At 40.1% G+C, this 24,457-nt stretch overlaps 1 long non-coding RNA gene across 1 annotated transcript; it reads right to left on the bottom strand.

Moving 5' to 3' along the window:
- Nucleotides 1-372: 372 nt before the first annotated feature.
- On the bottom strand, nucleotides 373-13,909 carry LOC131187895 (uncharacterized). The gene is made up of 3 exons (XR_009152657.1): nucleotides 11,151-13,909; nucleotides 10,597-10,656; nucleotides 373-441 (listed from the first exon to the last, which is right to left on the bottom strand). It is a non-coding gene; the product is annotated as an uncharacterized LOC131187895 (long non-coding RNA).
- Between the last annotated feature and the right edge of the window lie 10,548 nt (nucleotides 13,910-24,457).

Consider the following 24,457-nt stretch of genomic DNA (forward strand, 5'->3'; position numbering starts at 1 on the left):
CAAAAGAAGTATGAGTTGCTCCCTATGTTTGTTGAATCTGCCTGGCCCCTTTGCAAATGTTAGCTATTTGATTATAGGGAATGCACTCATGAGTTATGGGAAATATATATTTGAAGTCACATTTGAATTGCACAATGGTATTCAGATGAGGGAGCTTTAACTAAGATTTTTTTCCCTAGCCCCGGATTTAGCTTGTTCAGCAGACATTGATTTTTCATAGTAGAAGAACTCATTAGATTTTTGGCAAAGGCCCAGAGACAAAGCAGCCGATTAGACTGTAGACACACCTGAGTGTGCAACTGAAGACAGCCCCGTGGATACTTTTGTATGTTTTCACAGGTGGATTTTAACTAAATTAGTAATGGGAGCTCACCTCAGATTCTTTTTCCCTTCTGGCTCAGCCAGAGTGTGCCCACATGCAAGATTTGGAATTCTAAAAGGCTAGTGAAAAAGAACCAGAATAATTGTTTAGTTAAGCTTAAAGGAAAATAAAACAGCAGCTTTTAAACCGTTGCAGTAAAATCACTATAAAATTATTGGATTAAATCATCAATTCTTAATCCTGATCAAAAGAGAAGGCAGAATCCATATAAATGCAGGTGTATACCTTTGGCCTGCATTTACTTTTGACTTTTATATTGCCACCTTCTTTGTGTTATCCCATATCCTTGCTTCTTTCTCTCTTTGCTCTGTATCTAACTGTACTGTTCAAATTCTGGACAATTTAAGCATTATCTTTCTGTTTTTTTCCCTGTATATCCAGTTTGGGACTATTCTGGGAGGGAGAGGGATGACTTTTTTAAAAAAAAAAAAAAAAAAGAAGGGACACAAACTTCGCTAATACAATAAAAATGATGCCTACTTACCCAGCTGTGAGGTCTTCCTAAACAAGGAAGCTAAGGATGAGAAATTATAGTACAGTATAGCTGCACATAGTTATATCTTGAAATTAACAATATAGAGTACCTTGCGATTCCTGCTTGCAGCAAGGAACTATTGTCTCTTTTTCACTCTTTTCTTTTACTTTTCTAATATACACTCATAATACTGTACCCGCAACTTCACATGGTGGATTAAGTCAAGACTATATAGTGTGCTACAGTATGTGTTACTTTATACTTTATACTTTACTTTACTTTATACTCTTAATCATATGAGTTCTTTCTCAAATGGTCCCAATTTATCAACATGTGAATATATTTTATTTTTAGTTATTTATCACATTTCTATACAGCTTATCTCACCCATGTGACCCTGTATGAATTTTACTGTACAACCACTGTTCAATGCTCAAAAACCTATTTTGTTTATTTTGGTACTGATGTTCAATAAATTTATTGAACTCATAATCCAAAGGAAAATCACTATGAATTTTGAACCATTTCTATACTAATTGTAGAAAATGATACACAATTATTTGTAATCCACACTGCAATATTTTATTAGGTAGTTAAATGTCTGTCAATATAGGTGTTGACTAACTATCGCATGCTGTGTGCCAGCTAAGATCCTTACTGATCAATTATCACCAACATATGTTTGAAATTATGCTGGTTTTTCTCCAAAGTGATATTGACATTGAACTGCATTGCAGTTATGTTGCCAGTTCAAGTGAGTGGGAGATATACAGATTTCTTGATAATAAATTAGAGAATTGGCCAGGCTAAAGCACTGAAGGAACTTTTGTGGAAAGAAACTAAAAATATAAAAATGTGTCTTTTAGTTTTGTCAGTAATAAAAATAAGAAAACGAAAAGGACAGCAGAACAATTGACAAAAGGAGGGATTTGCAACTGAAAATAAATAAGGAGATGGAAATAAACTTCCTGCTAGCCCTTACTTTCTATGAAATAATGCCTTCATTTCCAAGACCTTAGAAACTTTTTCTTGTGTCACAGTGAAGTAAGATGAAACTTCACCAATATGTGGTTCAAAGGAAGACATCATGCAATGAAGGACATTATCGGAATGTAGCAAGTTCGAGACTCAATCTTAGGAAAAAAGCCGTTATAGGTAGCAGAACTGGAATATGAACCAAGGATAAGAAAACCTTCTTGGGCTAGGTAACAATTACTTTTTTTCCTGAGAACTACTACAGCCCAGTGGCCTTTATTTTACTATAATATATCCATTGTTGTTTGAAGAACGGCACTATTGTTCAATGGTCAAGCACCTGTTTCTCAGACAGAAGGTCTCAGATACTGTCTCCAGCTAATATCCCAAGCAGTACTAAATCTTTCATAAAGGAGGCAGCACTAAATCAGAGACAATGAATGTGTCACCCAGCTTAAGACAAAGTATTGCAATGACAAGCATAGTAATCCAGTGTCTTTCAAATATTAAAGTAACCTTTTTTTTGCTGAGGCAGCACCCTTTGAAATGATACCCCTCTCCCGAGAATATCAAGATATCCCTCAGATGGGTCCTACCCTGATGATATTTAGGAAGACATTAAAAATCTGACTTTTCTCCCAGGCTTTGAAGCAGGATAAAAGTTGAAACCCTGTTGGATTGGGAGTTGATATGGGATGTGTTATCTGTTTTTGTGCTGCTCATGGACTCTTTTTTGTCTGTTTTAAAGAGTCCTTTTCATTGTAGATTACGTATAATGGTTGCGGGTTGGGTGACCAATACATTGAATTATTCACAATACCTATGAATTAATTAATTAATTATCTTTTCAGTATCCAACTTCCTAGCAACCTATGCTATTTTTATTTAGAGGTTTTAGATAAAGCACATATTTCAGAGTTGTTGGGGTGGTTACTAGGGTTGGGAAGACCCAGGTGCAAATCTAATCTGAGCTATGCAAGTCTATTGGTGATTTTGAGACAAGTCAGTGTTTCTCATCCCATGTATCTCATAGGTTGTGGAGAGGATAAAATTGAAGAAGGGAATAAATACTATGTATGCTATTTTATCAAGTCAATCTATATTATAGTCATAGACAAGTGAAGTACACAATCTTAAACACTTAGAAGAACAGTAGATGTAAATCTCACTGATCATCTAAGTCCAGATGAGGCCTTAATATATTTTAATCAGAGAGATATGTAGCAATGTGGAATGTTCTTGTTTATGTCCTTTTCCAGGTTACACATTGCCATTTAGCTAACTACCATCTTTCCTACAGAAACTCAGAATTTTGTACCCATTCCGCATGCTTAATCCTCATTCCACTTAACCCTCAGTGTAATTCAGGGGATTATGACCTCTAAAAATACGATACTTTCTTGAGGGATCCGGATTGCTATTACTTCCTTTTTGTATGCAGATTATGTATATTTTGGCAATACAAGAATTTACACTTGGAAAATGAATCCAGTTTACTCTTAGGATGTATGTTGTATGCTTAACTTCTTTTCAAAGCCTGGCTCCCCTCGTCTTTGCCAATCATTCTGAACTACAGCTTCAGATATCTTTCCCTGCTTCTTTTCTCTGCTTGCACCTCTATAAACAGGCTGGAGAAATGCCTGATTATATATTTAGTTTCTCTTTATCCCAAAGCAAACACATCTGATTCTATTCCTGTGGCAATATCTGGAGCAATTATTTTGCTTTGTTTTGTTTTAGCAAAAGAGATGAAATTGCTCCCCGTTTGGACCAGTTTCTGCCTTCCCATACTTCATATTGGGAATGGTTAATTTATGCTCCTGGCATTGAGTAAAGCAGCATGGAATATTTTTATGAGATTGTTTTAACCAACTATTTGTGCTTGGTGCAAATAATGTAACCACTACAAGCTGTACAGTTGTTTGACCATTTAAGTAACTCTTTTTTTAAAAAAAAAATGCTCTTTTAGAATACTAGAACTTAAGTTTACTCAATGGAATGGATTTGCCTAAAGCGCAGGGGACAAAAGAAATATTTCTTTGGTTTTGAACCGCAAGAATCAGAAACTCAAGAAGCTGTAATTGTTTAGAAAAAAAAGAGCAAAGAAAGAAACAACATTAGCTTTTAATAATATTCAGTATTATAAAATTATAGGAGCTGAAAGGACCTTGAATATTAGCTAACCTGATTTAATGCTCAGTAAAGGATTTTAATTTGTCTTTGAAGCAACCGCAATATCAATGTGGTTGTGTTTTCTTAAATTCCTAGCATTGCCTTACATTTTAAACTGGGTGGAGGTTGGGTGATTGCTTCTTGAGGAAACATCTGCAATTGAAAGCTACTATCAGACTCTTGAAAGAAGCAATAATGAACTTCTAGTTCTCCCTCCCTCCCCTACTAAGTTCCTATGGGAAAGATGGTAGTAGCTGAATGGAACGGTATACAGTAACTTGGAAATGGATATAGCATTGGAAAAGGACTTTGGAACAAGATAGAAGCCATTAACATTTGTTAGGTCCCATGACTGAAGATAATTTGTCCCATTATATCAGCCCATCCCAGAAACCCAATCATGTAGGGATGATGTCAGTAGTGAGTTCCACTTACCTTCGCTACAGGTTTGGAACTGTGAGCGTGCATGCATGCTCGCTTCGCTTGTGCACAGCACTTCTGCACATGCACAGAACCTTCTGCGCATGTGAAAAGCGTCCATGATGATGTCCGGGTAGATGGGCGGAGCCTCCTGCTGCCATCACTATCGGTTCACCCCGAACTGGGGCAAACCACTAGAAACTTACCACTGAATGATGTTGCAAACGTAATCAATTAAAGAATTCTGACTGGTGGTTTCTAGGAAAAGAGCCTTTTCTGCTACTCCTCCCACCCTGTGGAATATTCTCCCCCTAGAGGTGAGATAGGACCCCATTCTCCTGGCCTTCCCCAAAGCACTTAAAATGCTGCGCTTTGGCATTGCATGGGAGCTTGGAGGAACACACAGCACTGAGATGACCCTCCTTCACCTTTTTAACTAATTTCTAATAGATTTTAATAAAACCAGCCTCCTTTTAAATTCTAAATTTCCTAATTTACACACACACACACACACACACACACACACACACACGGTGTTTTTATATTTTAACATTTTATTGTACACCTGAGGAGATAGGCAGTTCAAAAATGTGATAGATGATTTAGATAGATGATAGATAGATAGATAGATAGATAGATAGATAGATAGATAGATAGATAGATAGATAGATAGATAGATAGACAGAGAAAATAATTATTGCCTTTGTCTAGCTGTAAATTTTCAGATGTATTAGTGTAGACACTCATAGTAACTATATGATGCTCTAGATATAGCTCCAATCAGATTATCTTGCAAATTAGTGTTTTCCAAATGTGTTGGAGTATGTTATTAGTCCAAGCCATGTTGCTCTAGGAGTTATATTACAACTTACAAAGGACACCTAGTTCTATAAAACTGTCAGTTCCAGCATGGAAGTTCTGTTGTTCTTAAAGCTGGTTCCTTTTGGCTTAATGAAACTAGTAACCAATTTTCCAGTGGTTGATAATTAAACCAGTTGTTATACTATGGATGCCAATGACAAGAAATATATACAATATGAAAGTTTTAAAACTGCTTTGATGGCGATACTTTGCAATTATTGAAGTTTATGCCAGTTAGTATAGCTTTGCCAGCTTCATACTGGAATAAATGTCATATAACAGCCAAATAAACCCCAATTCCAGGATAGTATTCTTAATTTTCACTAGGGACTTTTGTAATAAACTGATCACCTCCCCACCCTTTCCCCCAGGTTTCCTTTTAAACTAGTGAACTGTGTCAGAATTATTTTGCAAGTTAGTAACTCTTCAAATTATTCTTATTTCCGCTCTTGTGTCTCCCTCCCCCCATTTAACTGGTGTTAAGTATAAGATTCTTTAGCAAAGTAAGCTGTGCGTAGTCACAAAAAATAGATTAATGCACATGGGTAATTTCTGGCATTAGTTAAATGCCTGTAGTGCTGAAATTCATGAAAGTAGGATTGATGAGTTCAACCATTAGGTGCTGATGTGTAGAGCTGTGAGAGACGACTTGTTTCTTGTTTAAATTGAAATCATTTCAATTCATTTCCTTCTTCGTTGGACAGAAGCGTGTTTTTCAATAGGGAAGAAATCTTGAGGGAATCCATTGACCCAGCCAGTCATATAATGCAAAAAGTTAATGGGCAAAAATGATATTCATCTGCAGTTTATAATAGCATTTTTCTTCCCCCCCCCACCTCACCAACTCTCTGAACCTTACAAAAGCAAGCGTATTATAAGAGCAGCCATGGGGCTGTTAGACACACAACCTTTTAACGATTATCAGCTCTGTGGCAAAATAAAATTAAATTTAAAAAAAGGACAGAAATTTCGATGCTGAGATAATAAATTATAAATTATGGAAGTCAGAGGCACCAAGCAACTTGTAAGCAACTGTCCTGTCTCTTAGCAACAGCCAGGGAAAAGCTGCTTGTTGATACGACGAGAGCAGACAGGATTGTTTTGCAGTGATTACCACCAAGAAACCAGGAACAATATTTTAACACCTGCCGCAGGGCACTTCTGCACCAAGCCATGCATCTCTCCAGTGGCCCATAAAGTTTGGGCTAGATGCCAGAAGGCTTGTGAGGCCTACCTTTCCACCACAGCAGGCCAAAGGAAACAAAAAGGACTCCAGAGGAAAGATTAAAGAGACAAAGTTCAGCAGCGATACCCACTTTTGCTGAGGTTCTGTACCTTCCATAAACTAAAGTGATCTCTGATTGCATGGTCCCTATTTTCTTTAAGATGGCTATGATGCTTTTGTAACAGAAAGATCTCTGTCCTGAAATAGCTGATTCAAATATCTGAAGTACCTGTGTTTTAATATAATGAATAGCAAACCACACTAGGTCTGAACAGAAATTATAGTACCTTAGCTGCCTTGGTACTATTTCTCTGTGTTACACAATGTGATATTGACACTGGAATCCTTAAAATTAATCATAGATCCATAATAGTAGACCTTCTGTTGATGTCCAGGCGAGGACTTCCAGACTAAATCTGACCTGCTAACATGCAGGTTATACTATACTACTAACCAGAGCATATAAAACATTTGCTAGACCAATTCTTGAATACAGCTTGACTGTCTGAAACCCATACCACATTTCTGACATCAATACAATTGAACGTGTCCAGAAATATTTTACAAGAAGAGTTCTCCCCTCCTCTGAATACAATAAAATACCTTATGCTACGAGACTTGAAATCCTGGGTTTAGAAAATTTAGAACTACGCCGCCTTCGACATGACCTGAGTTTAACTCATAGAATCATCTATTACAATGTCCTTCCTGTCCAAGACTACTTCAGCTTCAATTGCAACAATACACGAGCACACAATAGATTTAAGCTTAATGTTAACCGCTCCAATCTTGATTGCAGAAAATATGACTTCAGTAACAGAGTTGTTAATGCTTGGAATACACTACCTGACTCTGTGGTCTCTTCCCAAAATCCCCAAAGCTTCAACCAAAAACAGTCTACTATTGACCTCACCCCATTCCTAAGAGGTCTGTAAGGGGCATGCATAAGAGCACAATAGTGTCTACTGTTCCTGTCCTATTGTTTCCTTTCGTTATATCCAATTAATATAGTTTTTACATACTCATACTTATATATACTGTGTGACAAAAATAAATAAATAAATAAAATAAAATAAATAAACAAAGTTCAGCAGTGATATCCACTTTTGCTGAGGTTCTGTACTTTCCATAAACTAAAGTGATCTCTGATTGCATGGTCCCTATTTTCTTTAAGATGGCTATGATACTTTTGTAACAGAAAGATCTCTGTCCTGAAATAGCTGATTCAAATATCTGAAATACCTGTGTTTTAATGTAATGAATAGCAAACCACGCTAGGTCTGAACAGAAATTATAGTACCTTGGCTGCCTTGGTACTATTTCTCTGTGTTACACAATGTGATACTGACACTGGAATCCTTAAAATTAATCATAGATCCATAATAGTAGACCTTCTGTTGATCTCCAGGTGAGGGCTTCCAGACTATTGCAAGTCTTAAATCTGACCTGCTAACATGCAGGTTATGACGACCTTATTTCTTCTAAGAACTAAAAAGCAAATGGGTTAAACTAACCCACAAAGAAATGTTCCTGTGGAATTAACAAAGTTTTGAGTTGGATTATTGTCTTGAGAGGGATGTAAAGTCCTTTTGCACTATTATCAGAATATTATTGCCATATTTTTGTTTTGGTGTTAAGTGGAAGTATAGTTTATATGACTAGTAGAATGATTTTTTGGTCATCAAAAATATTTTTCCTATCTACAGGTAAGCGGATAAGAAGGTAAATAACTAGACAAAAAATACTTGGAATGGATAAAATGAACAATATTTTTTAGTTTCATATTGTTATTGTCATTCAGAAACACAAGATAGTATATACGTAGATCTCTCTTCTCCCATCTCTACCTCACCAAGTAAATGCTTGTTGAAAGTAACTGGCCCAAAGTCAGCCAGTAAGTTTCTATGGCTGAGTATTTATTATTTATTTATTTATTTATTTTTCGTATTTATGTACCGCCCTATCTCCCTAGGGACTCAGGGCGGTTTACAGGCAGATAAAAATACATATAAATACAAAATAAAACATCCATTAAAAAACTTATTCCAAATAGCCAAATAATTAAAAATAACAGTATACATAATAAAACCCATTAAAACCAATTTAAATTTAAAATCTAAAATCTAGTCCAGTCCTGCGCAGATGAATAGATGAGTTTTAAGCTCGCGGCGAAAGGTTTGGAGGTCCGGAAGTTGACGAAGTCCTGGGGGAAGCTCGTTCCAAAGGGTGGGATCCCCCACAGAGAAGGCACTTCCCCTGGGTGTCGCCAGACGGCACTGCCTAGCTGACGGCACCCTGAGGAGTCCCTCTCTGTGAGAGTGCACGGGTCGGTGAGAGGTATTCGGTAGCAGCAGACGGTCCCGTAAATAGCCCGGCCCTATGCCATGGAGCGCTTTGAAGATCATTACCAAAACCTTGAAGCGCACCCGGAAGGCCACAGGCAGCCAGTGCAGTCTGCGCAGGAGAGGTGTTACATGGGAGCCCCGAGAGGCTCCCTCTATCACCCGCACAGCCGCATTCTGAACTACCTGGAGTCTCCGGGTGCTCCTCAAGGGGAGCCCCATGTAGAGAGCATTGCAGTAATCCAGATGAGACATCACGAGAGCGTGAGTGACCGTGCATAGGGCATCCCGGTCTAGAAAGGGGCGCAACTGGCGAACCAGGCGAACCTGGTAAAAAGGTCTCCTGGAGACGGCCGTCAGATGATCTTCAAAAGACAGCCGTTCATCCAGGAGGACGCCCAAGTTGCGCACCCTCTCCATTGGGGCCAATGACTCGCCTCCAACAGTCAGCTGCAGACGCAGCTGACTGTACTGGGATGCCGGCATCCACAGCCACTCTGTCTTGGAGGGATTGAGCTTGAGCCTGTTTCTCCTCATCCAGACCCGTACGGCCTCCAGACACCAGGACAGCACTTCGATAGCTTCGTTGGGGTGGCCCGGTGTGGAAAAGTACAGCTGAGTATCATCAGCGTACAGTTGGTACCTCACACCGAAGCCACTGATGATTTCACCCAATGGCTTCATATAGATGTTGAACAGAAGGGGTGAGAGAATCGACCCCTGCGGCACCCCACAAGTGAGGTGCCTCGGGGCCGACCTCTGCCCCCCTGTCAACACCGTCTGTGACCGATCGGAGAGATAGGAGGAGAACCACCAATAAACAGTGCCTCCCACTCCCAATCCCTCCAACTGGTGCAGCAGGATACCATGGTCGATGGTATCAAAAGCCGCTGAAAGGTCTAACAGGACCAAGGCACCTATCCCTGGCCCTCCAGAGATCATCAAATAGATTTGAACCTGGTCACAAGAAGAGGGGGTCAACCTATACTCCAAAGCACCTGAAGGCAGAACAAGAATGGCTGGAAACTAATCAAAGAGAGAACATACCTAGAAATTAGGAGAAATTCCCTGACAGTGGAATGGCTTGACTCTATATGTTGTGGGAGCTTTGTCACTGGAAATTTTTGAGAAGAGTTTGGACATCCATTTGTCTGAAGTGCTACAGGTTTTCTTGTTTGAGCAGGGGTTTGAACTAGAAGACCTCCAAGGTCCAAGGGAATCTAATGAGTTAGGATGTGGAACAGGCTATTTTTTGTGGCAGTTCCATCATAAGCAAATTCCTTCCCTCCAAATTCTGTGAAAGCAGATTTCAGAGATTTTAGAGGGGTAAGGAGAGGGGCAAAGAGGTGTGTGTGTGTGTGTGTGTGTGAGTGAGTGAGTGAGAGAGAGAGAGAGAGAGAGAGAGAGAGAGAGAGAGAGAGAGAGAGAGAGAGAGAGAGAGAGAGAGAGAGAGAGAGAGAGAGAGAGAGAGAGAGAGAGAGAGAGAGGAGAGAGAGAGAGAGAGAGAGTGAGAGTCGTCTTAGAACCGCCTGTGCTTAAAAGAGCCTGGTCTTGGGTAGGGGGGCTGTCTGATAAATGGGTGTTGAAAGAAGAAGAATGGAGCAGAGTTTAGGAGTCGTCATTTCCAAGTGCGACCAAGGAAAATTTAGTTCATGAAAAAAAAAAAGAAGACAGGCGGATGTTAGCCACCCCGGGGAAAGAAGAAAAAGAAGAAGTGCATATATCAAACAGTAGTCAGACTCACCAGAAACAGGTTTAGCCCCATGTTTCATGATGCACGTCTCTTTTTTCTTCTTATTTATTGCTATGGGGAAAGAAAAACAGTGTTGTTATGGTCAGTTGTTATGGACAGAAAATGCTTTTTTTCCCCCCTACTACAAACTAGGGATACATATAAAAGCACAACATTTACACATTTTGTTCTAGCCTTACAATAAAACAACCAACTGGAAAAATTCCACTTTATATTTATGTTCTCACAGAATGAACCCAACACAACCCGACACAACCAAAAGGTTCAATGTGGATTCATAACATAAGAAGCCACTTCTTCCCTTGCTTTTTATCCCAGGTAACCAATAACATTTACCGAGTGTAATCTACCACCCAAACTACAGAAATAACAGCCAAGTGGATGATTTTTTTTAAAAAAAACAACAACCCTAGAATACCAGGTTCCAATTCTCAGGACAGCAACATGGTGTAGAGATAATCATAGTGTTTAGCAGATCAGGTTGACTCAGGATTCCAGCTTGAGGAAAGAAAAGTAGTTTGAAACAAATGCTTCTAACCAAATACCTTGAATTCAACTGCTGCTATTTCAAGACCCATGCACATGGCCTTTCCTTATTACAGCTGGTGGTTGCTAAGGTACAGGCAGCTTTTTTTCCTAAATGCTCTTTGTTCAGCTTTGTTCTTTTATTCTGCAATAGTACTGCGTGAAATTCACAGGTCAGAGTTCAGGATTGGGAAACCGAGCTCTGCATCCTCCACCTTGAACTTGAGGGCTTCATAGTATTTATGTTTTTACTCTGAAATTTCTCCTGCAAAGTAGAGGAGGTATCTACTGTATGTGATCCTGACCATGAAGCTTTCCTGCACAGATGCAAAACTGGTTCTAGCAAAAAAAGCAATAGCAATGTATTTAACATAACTCATAATCAACGATAAAAATCATCAACAACGTACTTGGTATTTTTTTCTTAATACATACTTTTTGCATTTGAAAATCTGCCTGCTAAGCTCAATAAACCAATCAAGATAGTTTTCCTATTTTATAAACTGTAAACTCAATATCAAAGCAACATTAACTGTAAAGCATATGTTGCATATAATTTAAAATATTCTTAGATCAAAGAGTTTAAAGACAACAGTAAATTTCCCTATTAGACAGGGAGCAAGTATGTATTAAAGTGCCTCTCTCATACTACCATTCTTATTTCTCCTCCCCTTAACTATCCACAGCCAATGGCAAATAGAATCTAATACTGTCCTCAGGTTTCCCTGACTTGGAAGAATCCAAAACAAATAAACAACTTTCTCTTGCAAGTTGGAACATTGAACATTCTGCAACTCAATACCATCCTTCCAGCATGGTTGTTTAGTTCAGTGCTCAGAATATTTTACACTCTTGTATTGCAAACACCTCCTTCCCTTTCCTGGAAACATTTATATAAAACTGGAAACTACTGAGAAGTCTAGGACCTTGAGGCAGACTTGCTTTTGAACAAGAGAGATATTTACTTTAGGTGGTGCACAAAATATAAGAGTGCATTAAATTAAAAACTTTTAAGGTCATGGAAATCTTTTGAAACATATTTTTTTCCTCAGCAGGAGCAATAGAAGTTGACTCAGCCTTCCATCCAGATTGTGGGGGGCAATATGCTGTAAACTGCTTAGAGAGGGCTGCAAAGCACTTTGAAGTGCAATACAAGTGTAAATGCTATTGCTACTGCTAGACTTATATATTACTCCATAATGCTTTCAAAAACTCTCTGGATAGTTTACAACATCAGCATATTGCCCTCAGCAATCTGGGTCCTTATTTTACCAACCTCAGAAGGCTGAGTCAACTTCAAATCCATCAGGTTCGAATTCAGAATGGGCAGAGTCAAACTGCATTCTAACCAATGCACCACCAGGAGGGGACCATTTGGATACCATTATAAATTATTAAGACTAGTACTACCTTTATATATTGCATTCATGCAATGAGTATTGCGTTCTCAAATTTCCTCTGGACGTTATTGGTTCCATCGGCCATGTTGCTTGGGAATTCGGAAAACTCTAATCCTTATTTATCTGGAAATTTGTACATCTCCAGTTTTGTTTTCATTCAAAGCAATTTAGTCCACAATTATCTTCTCTGAAGCCAATGAACAATTATCTTGTTTGAAATTTTACAGAGAAGATCTGTTCCCAAATGATAGAAATGATATTTCCCCCCATAAGAACAATAGCTTAGGGAATTGCTTGGGAATTCTGCAAACTCTAATCCTTATTTATCTGAAAATTTGTACATCTCCATTTTTGTTTTTCTTTCAAAGCAATTTATCTTCTTTGAAACCAATGAACAATTATCTTGTTTGAAATTTTACAGAGAAGATCTGTTCCCAAATGATAGAAATGATTTTCCCCCACCATAAGAATAATAGCTTAATGCCCTGAGCATAGTCATTAGACTGCAGCTTGTGAAAGTTCAGCAAATAATTCTGGGGTTCTTTATTTTTTTTTCTCCTTGGAAAGTTCCTACGGTACAACAGGCAAAAGTGGATTTTCTCTGTGACTTTACTTGTGGGGGAGTAAAGTCCTGCACATTGTACATTCTCCTTCTGAGAGAGAGTTTTAATATAGTTCCTCCAGGCTTTGTTGTCCCAGAATGCAGAGCAACACCCTGGCAGTAGTTCAGCTGAAGACTAAACATTTGGCTCACTGACAGCAGAGCTGCCAAGAGTTGGCAACAGGAGACTCACAGGAAAGCAGCAGGCTGCTAAACCCTTTCACATTTTTAATTAGATCCACACACCCATGTCTTTGAGCTATCATAAATATACAGATGACATGGAAAGCATTATTTAGGAGGTAAAACACACAAGTGTATGTATGCGCACATGCACACATGCATACACACAAAAGAATGAATGAAAACAGCATGTGGTATCTCTTACCTCTATAAAATAATTTACCTAGAGTAAGGTGGGGGAAAAGGCATTGCCAATGACATTTTGTACTGATCAGTCTCTGTGACTCTAGTACATATATCCTACATGCTCTGTATGTAGGTCTTTGAAATAATTGACACTTAGACTTAGTTGCAACAGCATCACCAGGAGAGGGCATTATCAGCACCAAGACTTATATGCAATTTCTGGCAGAATGATAGATCCTAGGTTTAAGTATTCTTGACTGTTTGTCATGCAATGTGATATCACTGTTAATCCTTCTTATTTCCTTTCCTGTTTTTCCCCATCTGATCCAATGCAAGAAATAATATTTTTCTTTGCATTTAGAATGCAAGAAATAATATTTTTCTTTGCATTTGGAATTGGTATTTATACCCTTCCTTCCTTCCTTCCTTCCTTCCTTCCTTCCTTCCTTCCTTCCTTCCTTCCTTCCTTCCTTCCTTCCTTCTTTCCTTCCTCCCTCCCTCCCTCCCTCCCTCCCTGGGCAAGATGTTAGTTGTAAATTATAAAACTGCTACTGAAATTTCTAAACTAGTAACATTTGGATTTGTGTTTTTTCTCTATCTGATAATTCACTGTAAGTGCAATGAGCTTTGTCCAAATTGAACTGTGAAAACAAGAATACCTGCTTTCCCTTTGAAAGAGATGGATGGTCTCTTAAATCCAAAATATAAACACATCAAATAAATCAAAACATCTCAGTTATATTTCAAAGAAATTTTTAAAAAGTGTAAAAAAGACCCATAAAACTTCCTCATACTCCCAGAGTTTGAAACAAATTTTAGAATGAATATCTTAGAAATTTCAAAGATTGCCAAATATATTTGATAAGTCTCAATAAGAACAACAACAAAAACCTTGCAAATTTATATGTTTCCTAATGAGAATAAAACCCCACTGGGCTCACTAAGGCTTAACTTCTGAATAAACATTCATGGAATTAACTGAAGGTGGATTTTATTGGGATAGGAGGATAGTTCACACACTGAGGTAAGTAATCAATTAAAAACACCTAGGTGTAAGCAATCATATTCAGGCATCTTGTATATATGAATATATTGCATATACCTCCTAACAGGTGAAAAGTGGGCCACATTATAATGGTTTGTAAAGTAGTTTCTAGAATAGAGATCCACATTTATACAAAATATATGAATCTGCTTGAAGTGAAACTTTTGTATGTGTGGCATCAAAGATGCCAAAACTGACCAGTGTTATTCTTATTGTTTATTCTTAATGGGGATTGCTGCACGTGCTACAGGTAGATTAAGAGTGATAGTTTAGATTACATCTAACTAAAAAGCATTATTTGGAAGCTTTGATTATTTAAAAACACAGTGGGCAACAGATGTTAATGTCTGTGGGCTTTCCTGATGATAACTGTGCCATATAGATGACTATTGGTTGGCCATAATATGACATCAATTGATTGAAGAAGAATAAAATAGAAAATGTGAGAAAAGTAATTCAGCTATTTGGAGACCTAGAAATAAATGAAAATACTGATTTATTGGTAAATATCAACTAAGAAAAAGATTTCATTTTAAATATAATGTTTAAGCATAAGTCTATTGTATATGTACATGGGAAAGAAATTAGTATCAGTATAAAAGCATCAATAACTTAATTCTTTACTGTAGATGAGGGGATTAAAGGAAGCTCATGAAATCTGCAGATGACTCCAAGCTTGGAGAGAGGGAGACTTGCTACCACTTTGGAAGATATAGTCAAGATTCAGAAGACTTGAGCATTGGGCCCTAGTCAACAAGATGCAGTTCAGTGGTGAGATAAATTGGGTTTTACACTTAGGTAGAAAAAATAAATGCACAGGCACAAAATAGATGGTACATGGCTCAACAGTAATAACTGTGAGAGAGATCTCATGGACCACACTTAAGCATGAGTCAGCAATGTACTGCATCTGCCAAAAAAAGCCAATGCATCCTGGGCTGTATAAACAGAAGAAAAAGATAAAGATCACAAAAAGTGATAATGCCACTTGATAGTGCATTAGTGAGGAAACACTAATGAGTTTTGGTCACCACAATACAAAACAACAACACTGATAACTCAGAAAGAGTGTAATAAAGAGCAACAAATAGGATAAATCATATGAAGAACAGTTGGGGGAGCTGGCTATGTCTAGCCTGTTGAAGAGAAGGATTCGTGGGTCATGATAACTGATTTCTAGCATGTGAGAGGCTGTCACAGAGAAAAGGTGATTGACTTATTCTCCAAAGCATCAGAGGGCAGGACAAGAAGCAATGGGTGGAAACTTGTTAAAGAAAGAACCAACATAGAAGTAAGGAGAAATTTTCTGATGGCGAGAACAGTGGAATAGCTGCTAGCTTGGCTCCTGGAGATATGGGTGCTCTATCACTAGAGGTTCTCAAAACTAGGTCCTACCATATTGCAAGATCTAAAATGGACAACTAACATCAATAATGTCATCAAAAAAGCACAACAAAGAATGTTCTTTCTGTGCCAACTCAGAAAGTTCAAACTGCCAAAGGAGCTGCTGATACAGTTCTACAGAGGAATTATTGAGTCTGTCATCTGCACCTCTATAACTGTCTTGTTTGGTTCTGCAACCCAACAAGACAGACACAGACTTCAGAGGATAATTAGAACTGCAGAAAAAACAATTGCTACCAATCTGCCTTCCATTGAGGATCCGTATATGCATGAGACAAAAAGAGGGCTGTGAAAATATTTACAGACCCCTCACATTCTGGACATAAACTGTTTTAACTCCTACCCTTGAAACGACACTATAGAACACTGCACACCAGAACAACTAGACACAAGAACAGTTTTTTCCCCGAACTCCATCACTCTGCTAAACAAATAATTCCCTCAACACGGTCAAACTATTTACTGTTTGACATGCCAAAAATAGGAGACTCAGGGGATTTTTAACTAATTGTTTTAATCGGCTTTTTAAGGGGAGTTTTAATGGGAATTTTAAGGGGAGGGTGGGAACTGACGGGTTTGGGTTGGGGGGGATGGGGGGGAGGGTGGACCCATCGGGGAGGGTATGTCCAGTCCCAGCGCGCGCTCACGACATTATTTCAGTTGGTCCGAAGACAGGGGGGAGGGGATTGTGCAGAGCAGAGAGTGTTTTTCCATCTGTACGGTAAGTGGGAGAGGCAGATAAGGCGGAGGCAGGGGGCCGTATCATTCTTCGGGAGCACGTGTTCGATGTTTAAAAGCGATCACGTGCTCCGGCCCCCCAGTCCTTACTCGTTCCCTGGATGGTCAAGACCCTCAGAGTTTGGGTCTTCGGCTGATGCTTTGCAATGCCCGGTCCGTGGTCAATAAGGCTCCCCTGATTTGTGACCTTATTCAGAGGGAGTCCGCGGACTTTATGGGCATTATGGAGACCTGGTTGGGCACAGAAGGGGGTGTACCCCTGGTTGAACTGTGCCCTCCGGGTTTTCGGGCATTTCATCAGCCGAGGGCCCAAGGTTGGGGTGGGGGGGTGGCGGTTGTGATTAAAGAAAGTCTGGAGCCGAGGGAGTCCACTGTTCCTCAGATAGCTGGTTGTGAATCCCTCTTGTGAAGTGGGGCCACCGGAATCAGATGGGGCTGTTGATCACGTACCTGGCTCCTTGCTGCGTGACTACAGCCCTACCTGAGCTACTAGAGGTACTTGCTGGCGTGGCGGTTGAGATTCCCAGACTTCTGGTCTTGGGGGATTTCAACTTGCCATTGGCCGGCTTGTCATCAACGGTGGTTCAGGAGTTCCAGGCCTCCATGACGGCCTTGACCTGATTCAAGTAACTGATGGCCCTACACACATCGGGGGAGGCGCGCTAGACTTGATTTTTATCTCTGGTCAGTGGGTTAATGATCTGGTTTTAGGAGATATACTGAAGGAACCGGTGTCATGGTCAGATCATTTTCTTCTTCGCCTAGACTTTCAGACCGCCGCCCACCACCACAGGGAGACGGAAGCAATGCGTTGGTTCCGTCCCAGGCACCTGATGGACCCGGAGAGGTTCCTGACGGAGCTTGGGCCGTTTCCTGAGGATCTTACCCACAGCACGACTGAAGAACTGGTTGCGGCCTGGGAACGGGCCACGGCTGGGGCTTTGGACCGTGTCGTGCCTTTGCGGCCTCTGACCCGGCATAGATCTCAATTGGCTCCCTGGTTTTCCGAGGAGCTGAGAGAGATTAAACGCTGGAGAAGACGCCTAGAGAGCACCTGGAGGTCCAGCCGTTCCGAGGCTGATCGGACACTAGTGAGGTCTTTTACTAAGACCTACCTAGTGGCAATGAGGGAGGCGAAACGTTCTTACGTTTCCATCCTCATTGCATCGGCAGATAACCGCCCGGCCGCCTTGTTTCGGGTGACCCGTTCCCTCCTTCATCAAGAGGGACGGGATGACCCCTTACAGGGACAAGCTGAGGAGTTTAAAGGTTATCTATACGATAAAATCGTTCAGCTTCGGGATAGTTTGGACCAAGATTGCGATGATTCAACCGAGATGACAGAGACACATCTTGTTGATGTTATTTGGGATGAGTTTGATTCTGTGGCTCTCGAGGACGTGGACAGGTTGCTGGGGAGGTTGCATGCAACTACATGTTTACTGGACCCGTGTCCTTCCTGGTTAGTGCTGGCTGCTCAGGAAGTGACACGAGGCTAGCTCCAGGGGATTATAAATGCTTCTTTGGTGGAAGGGGTTTTCCCCGCCGCCTTGAAAGAGTCGGTAGTGAGACCCCTCCTCAAGAAGCCTTCCCTGGACCCAGCTATTTTGGGAAATTATCGTCCAGTCTCCAACCTTCGCTTCGTGGCGAAGGTTGTAGAGAGTGTGGTTGCATGGCAGCTCCCCCGGCACCTGGAGGAAACTGTCTATCTAGACCCGTTCCAGTCCGGCTTCCGACCCGGTTATAGCACGGAGACGGCTTTGGTCGCGTTGGTGGATGACCTCTGGAGGGCCAGGGACAGGGGTTGCTCCTCTGCCTTGGTCCTATTAGATCTCTCAGCGGCTTTTGATACCATCGACCATGGTATCCTGCTGCGCCGGTTGGAGGGATTGGGAGTGGGGGGCACCGTTTATCGGTGGTTCTCCTCCTATCTCTCTGACCGGTCGCAGACGGTGTTGACAGGGGGGCAGAGGTCGTCCTCGAGGCGCCTCACTTGTGGGGTGCCTCAGGGGTCGATTCTCTCGCCTACCCTGTTCAACATCTATATGAAGCCGCTGGGTGAGGTCATCAGTGGTTTCGGGGTGAGTTATCATCTGTACGCTGATGATACTCAGCTGTACTTTTCCACCCCGGACCACCCCAACGAAGCGGTCAAAGTGCTGTCCCGGTGCCTGGAAGCCGTACGGGTCTGGATGGGGAGAAACAGACTCAAGCTCAATCCCTCCAAGACGGAGTGGCTGTGGATGCCGGCACCCCGGTACAGTCAGCTGCTCCCACAGCTGACTGTTGGGGGCGAGTTAGTGGCCCCAAAGGAGGTGGTTCGCAACTTGGGCGTCCTCCTGGATGGACGGCTGTCCTTTGATGAACATCTGGCGGCCGTCTCCAGGAGAGCCTTTTACCAAGTTCGCTTGGTCCGCCAGTTGCGTCCCTTCCTTGACCGGGATGCCTTATGCACGGTCACTCACGCTCTGGTTACATCTAGGTTGGATTACTGCAATGCTCTCTACATGGGGCTGCCCTTGAGGTGCACCCGGCGGCTACAGTTAGTCCAGAATGCGGCTGCGCGAGTGGTAACGGTAGCCGCTCGTGGCTCCCACATAACACCACTACTCCGTAGCCTGCACTGGCTTCCTGTGGTTTTTCGAGTGCGCTTCAAGATTTTGGTTACCACCTTCAAAGTGCTCCATGGCTTAGGACCCGGGTACTTACGAGACCGCCTGCTGTTACCCTATGCCTCCCACCGACCCGTACGCTCTCACAGAGAGGGTCTCCTCAGGGTGCCATCTGCCAAACAGTGTCGGCTGGCGGCCCCCAGGAGTAGGGCCTTCTCTGTGGGGGCATCAACGCTCTGGAACGAACTTCCCCCTGGCTTACGTCAAGTGCCTGATCTTCGGACCTTCCGTCGTGAGCTAAAAACACATCTATTTATTTAAGCGGGACTGGCATAATAGTGTTAAATTTTAATTCGGGGTTTTATTAATATTTCTAAAATTTTAAAACTAAATTTTTAATTATCAGCCTTTTTGTAATTTGCTATGTTTTAAATGTTTTAATTGTATATATTTCGTTTTTTATCTTTGGCTGAGTCCTTCGGGAGAAGGGCGGTATAAAAATTTAATAAAATAAATAAAATAATAAATAAGTCTGCACTAATATTAATCTTCTCATCATTCCCATCACCCATCTCCTTCCACTAATGACTGTATGACTGTAACTTTGTTGCTTGTGATTTATATTGATATTGATTGTTTCCTGATTGCTTATTTGTACCCTATGACTATCATTAAGTGTTGTACCTTATGATTCTTGATGAACGTATCTTTTCTTTTATGTACACTGAGAGCATATGCACCAAGACAAATTCCTTGTGGGTCCAATCACACTTGGTCAATAAAAAATTCTATTCTATTCTATTCTATTCTATTCTATTCTATTCTATTCTATTCTATTCTATTCTATTCTATTCTATTCTGTTCTGTTCTAGATTGGGCAACTATTTGGCCAGGATGGTATAAAGTCTTTTGCCTTGAGCAGGAGGTTAGATTAGTCTTATTATTCCATGTTCTTATAAAAAGTGAGATAATTTGTGAAGGATGCAAGGGAGATAAGTGATTCTGAATGTTAGACATTAGATCAAAAATGGTCCTGGAGGAAAAATGGACATGGAAGGAAAAGAAAGTGGTGAAAGAAACAAGAAAGTAAAATGACAATAAAATAAAAAGTAACACTCCTATATTAAAAAGTATTAGGACATAGATTAGTCTTCTATTTTGGAATAAATGGAAAACAAACATAAGGAAAGAAGTTGCATAAGCTGCTAAAAACAGAATGATAAGAATTATGTTACATAATGAGTGTTGCAAAAATGAGATAAGTATATTGTGTAATGGATATAAAGATGAAACTAGAATTGACAATGAAGATATCAAATTGGATAGAATCAACCCTCAACAGTAAAAGAACAAGCAGTCAATATATATGCTGTAGACAAGAACTTGGTAGAACATATAGGTAGGTCTTGGAAAAGATATTCAAATGCCATGATGTGTCTATACCCACAAAGATCAAAACAGTGCAAGTAATGATGTCGCCTGTGATACTTTATGGATGTGAAAGTTGAACTTTGAAGAAACAACATGGGAAGATTACTGACAAATTTGAACTTTGGTGTTGGAGAAGATTCCTGAGATTATGGTGGGCAGCCAAAAATTCAAGCAAATGAATCATTCAAAAAATAAGTCCAGAGAAACAAATGACCACAAATTATCCTACTTGGATGTATTATGAGATGACTTAGCTCTCTGGAGAAGAGTTTGATGCTGTGTAAGGTGGAATGAAAAAAGAGAGAGGACAACCAGCAGCAAGGTGGATAGACTCAATTACAGTGGTGATGAACCCTTGTAAGTCCTGAAAGATCTGATAGATCACATTGGAGAAACTCAATGTGATCATTAGGAATTGAAAATTATTTGATGGCAGATAATCAATTAGAGATAAAAGATATTTGCAGAGGATGGAGTCAAGACAGCAAAGAACAAATAAGATTAAAAGAGAAAATGAAAAATGTTTTGGAAGTTAGTGAACCAATGCCTCCAGCATAATGAATGGAATGCTGGGGATGAACTGATAAAAATTATTTGGAATGAACATGTGAGAAAAGCTGGAAAGACTATTTTAGAGATTTCAATGAGAATGGTAATGGTTTTAAATAGAATTAAAACTAAAATTAAAGATTTCATTTTATGAAGAACATTTGCAGGAATTGGGTATGTCTAGTTTATTGAAAAGAAGGACTGAGTGATATGATAGCAGTGCTCTAATATCTAAGGGGCTGACACAAAGAAGAGAGGGGTAACCTATTTTCCAAAGCACCTGAAGGCAGGACAAGAAGCAATGGATTGAAATAAATCAAGGAGAGAACCAACCTAGAACTAAGGAGAAATTTCCTGACAAAACAATTAATCAGTGGGACGACTTGCCTCCAGAAGTTGTGGGTGCTCCAACCCTGGAGGCTTTTAAAAAGAGATTGGGCAACAATTTGTCTGAAATGCTGTAGGGTCTCCTGCTTGATCAGTGGGTTGGACTAGAAGACCTCCAAGATCCCTTCCAACTCTGTTATTTTGATATAATTGTTAGAAAATATTGATGGAAGGCCATACATGCTGTTCAGGGGTGGGTTCTACTTACCTTTACTACCAGTTTGCAATGGAAGCATGTGCATGCGCAGAAGCTTCTGCACATGCCCAGATCATCCATGATGATATTTGGGCAGGTGGGCGGAGCCTCCCACCACTTTTACTACCGGCTCACAAGAACCGGACCAAACTGGGAGCAACCCACCATTGATGCTGTTACAAAATAAGACGGGTGGAATAGATGGTATGTATAACTGAAAGAATGTTGAAGTATTGATCAAATGTGTTTATAGAATACTATTATTTTTCTCCTATACAAAGCAAAATGCAAATAGCAACTATGAATGCAAAAACTACTGGAAGACCATTTTCTTAAATGCACCTAGGCAGCTATTTGACAGAATATCAATTTTCAATTTGATTGAAAGGATATAAGGAGTAACAATGTACAAAATTTGAGAGTATGGTATGGTTTTATTCAGACCAGATTTTCCTATTCACCAAGACTGTGAAAAATGTATGGGAGCGAAAAAAAACAGTTATTATTAATTTAACCAATAAATAACCAAAAATGATTATTGATTTAAATAAAGCATATCTTTCTGCTGTCATTTTTCCAACCTATGAAAGTTCTATTTGTGTGTGTGTATGTATGTCTCATTTACCAAATTTTGTCACCTTGGAAGGAATTCAGGTTATTGGCAATGATTGGAAACAGAGGCAGTTAAGGCCCTGTAAAGATTAGCTATGAAAAAAGTGAATTTTGCATCAATTTATTTATTTTATTTATTTATTTTATTTTGTCACAACAATATATGTAGGTATCATATAAAAGATTATATAGTATATAAACACATATATGAGTAAATATAAGGAGGTATAAGCATATATATAGGAAGAAGAAAAGAAAAAAAACAATAGGACAGGAATGGTAGGCACGTTTGTGCGCTTATGCACGCCCCTTATGGTCCTCTTTGGAATGGGGTGAGGTCAATAGTAGAAAGTTTTTGGATAAAACTTTTAGGATTATGGGAAGAGACCACAGAGTCAGGTAAAGTATTCCAAGCACTGATGATTCTGTTACAGAAGTCATATTTTCTGCAATCTAGATTAAAGCGGTTGACATTAAGTTTAAATCTATTAGTTGCTCTAGTATTATTGCAATTAAAGCTGAAGTAGTCTTTAACAGGAAGGACATTACAATAGATTCAGTGAGTTAAGCTTAGGTCATGTCGAAGGCGACGGAGTTCCAAGTTTTCTAAGCCTAGGATTTCAAGTCTGGTGGGATAGGGTATTGTTGTGACCCAAGTTCCTGGACCCGGACTCCTGGACTCGGATGATTCAGAAAGTGAGGGAGAAGACCTGGCCAGCCCTGCTTCTCGTGAGCCCTTTCCCTCCCTGGCACCCACTCAAAGGGAGGAGGAGGGGCCGGCAAAGCCTGATTCCATGGAGCCTCCTTCTGATTTGGCAATGCCCCAAGAACAGTTTTGGAGTGATGCAAGATTACGAAGACGTGATCGGCGTGCGCAGCAGCGGAAGAGTTGGGACAAAGCCAAGTCATAATTGTCATGCAGTGACATCTGCAGAGACTATAAATAGGAGGCGGGACTTCCTGGTTTTTTGTCTTGGACAAAGTAATGAATTTGCATGGGCAATCTGTATCAACGGAGGGAAGAATATATTCGTGAGTAATTCTGGCCTTATCTGTAATTTCCTTGTTATCTCCAGAAACTTGGCAGGCCGTGGGTAGACGTAGCCAGGACATTTATATATATGTAAATAAATCAGAAAAGAGGCCTCTGACTGACTCTTTGCTGGGAGTATTGGGGGAAGGGAAACAGAACAGGTATTTTATTGTTTTCAGAGGAATGGAGAACTCTTCTTGTAAAATATTTCTGGACACGTTCAATTGTATTGATGTCAGAGATGTAGTGAGGGTTCCAAACAGGTGAGCTGTATTCTAGAATTGGTCTAGCAATATTTTATATGCTCTGGTTAGTAGTGTGGTGTTTTTGGAAAAGAAGCTATGCAAAATTAGGTTTACAACTCTTAGAGCTTTTTTTGTTATGTAGTTGCAGTGGGCTTTGGCACTTAGATCATTTGACATGAAAACTCCAAGGTCTTTAACAGGATGGGGGTCATCTATAAGGTAATGTCCATCTAGTATGTATTTAGTTTTTGGGTTCTTTTTTCCTATATGTAAGACTGAGCATTTGCTGGTTGAAATTTGGAGCTGCCAATTTTTAGACCAAGCGGATAGATGATCAAGGTCGTTTTGAATGATAGAAGTATTGTCTGTGGTGTTAAATAGTTTGACATCGTCAGCAAAGAGAACACAATTACTTGAGATGTGGTCACAAAGATCATTAATGTATAGTATAAAGAGTGTTGGTCCAAGGACGCTGCCTTGAGGAACGCCACTCTTGACAGGAACAGGATTTGATAAAGCATTGCCAATTTTGACCACTTGTTGTCTGTTAGACAGAAAAGCAGATATCCATTTGTGGAGGGGTCCTGAGATGCCATAGGATGTTAGTTTTAGGAGAAGTTTATCGTGTACTACTGAGTCAAAAGCTTTGCAGAAGTCTATGTAGATTGCATCTATTGATTTGCCTTGATCGAGATTTGAAGTCCA

Source organism: Ahaetulla prasina, chromosome 1 (assembly GCF_028640845.1).
Source record: "Ahaetulla prasina isolate Xishuangbanna chromosome 1, ASM2864084v1, whole genome shotgun sequence".
Lineage (NCBI taxonomy): Eukaryota > Metazoa > Chordata > Lepidosauria > Squamata > Colubridae > Ahaetulla > Ahaetulla prasina.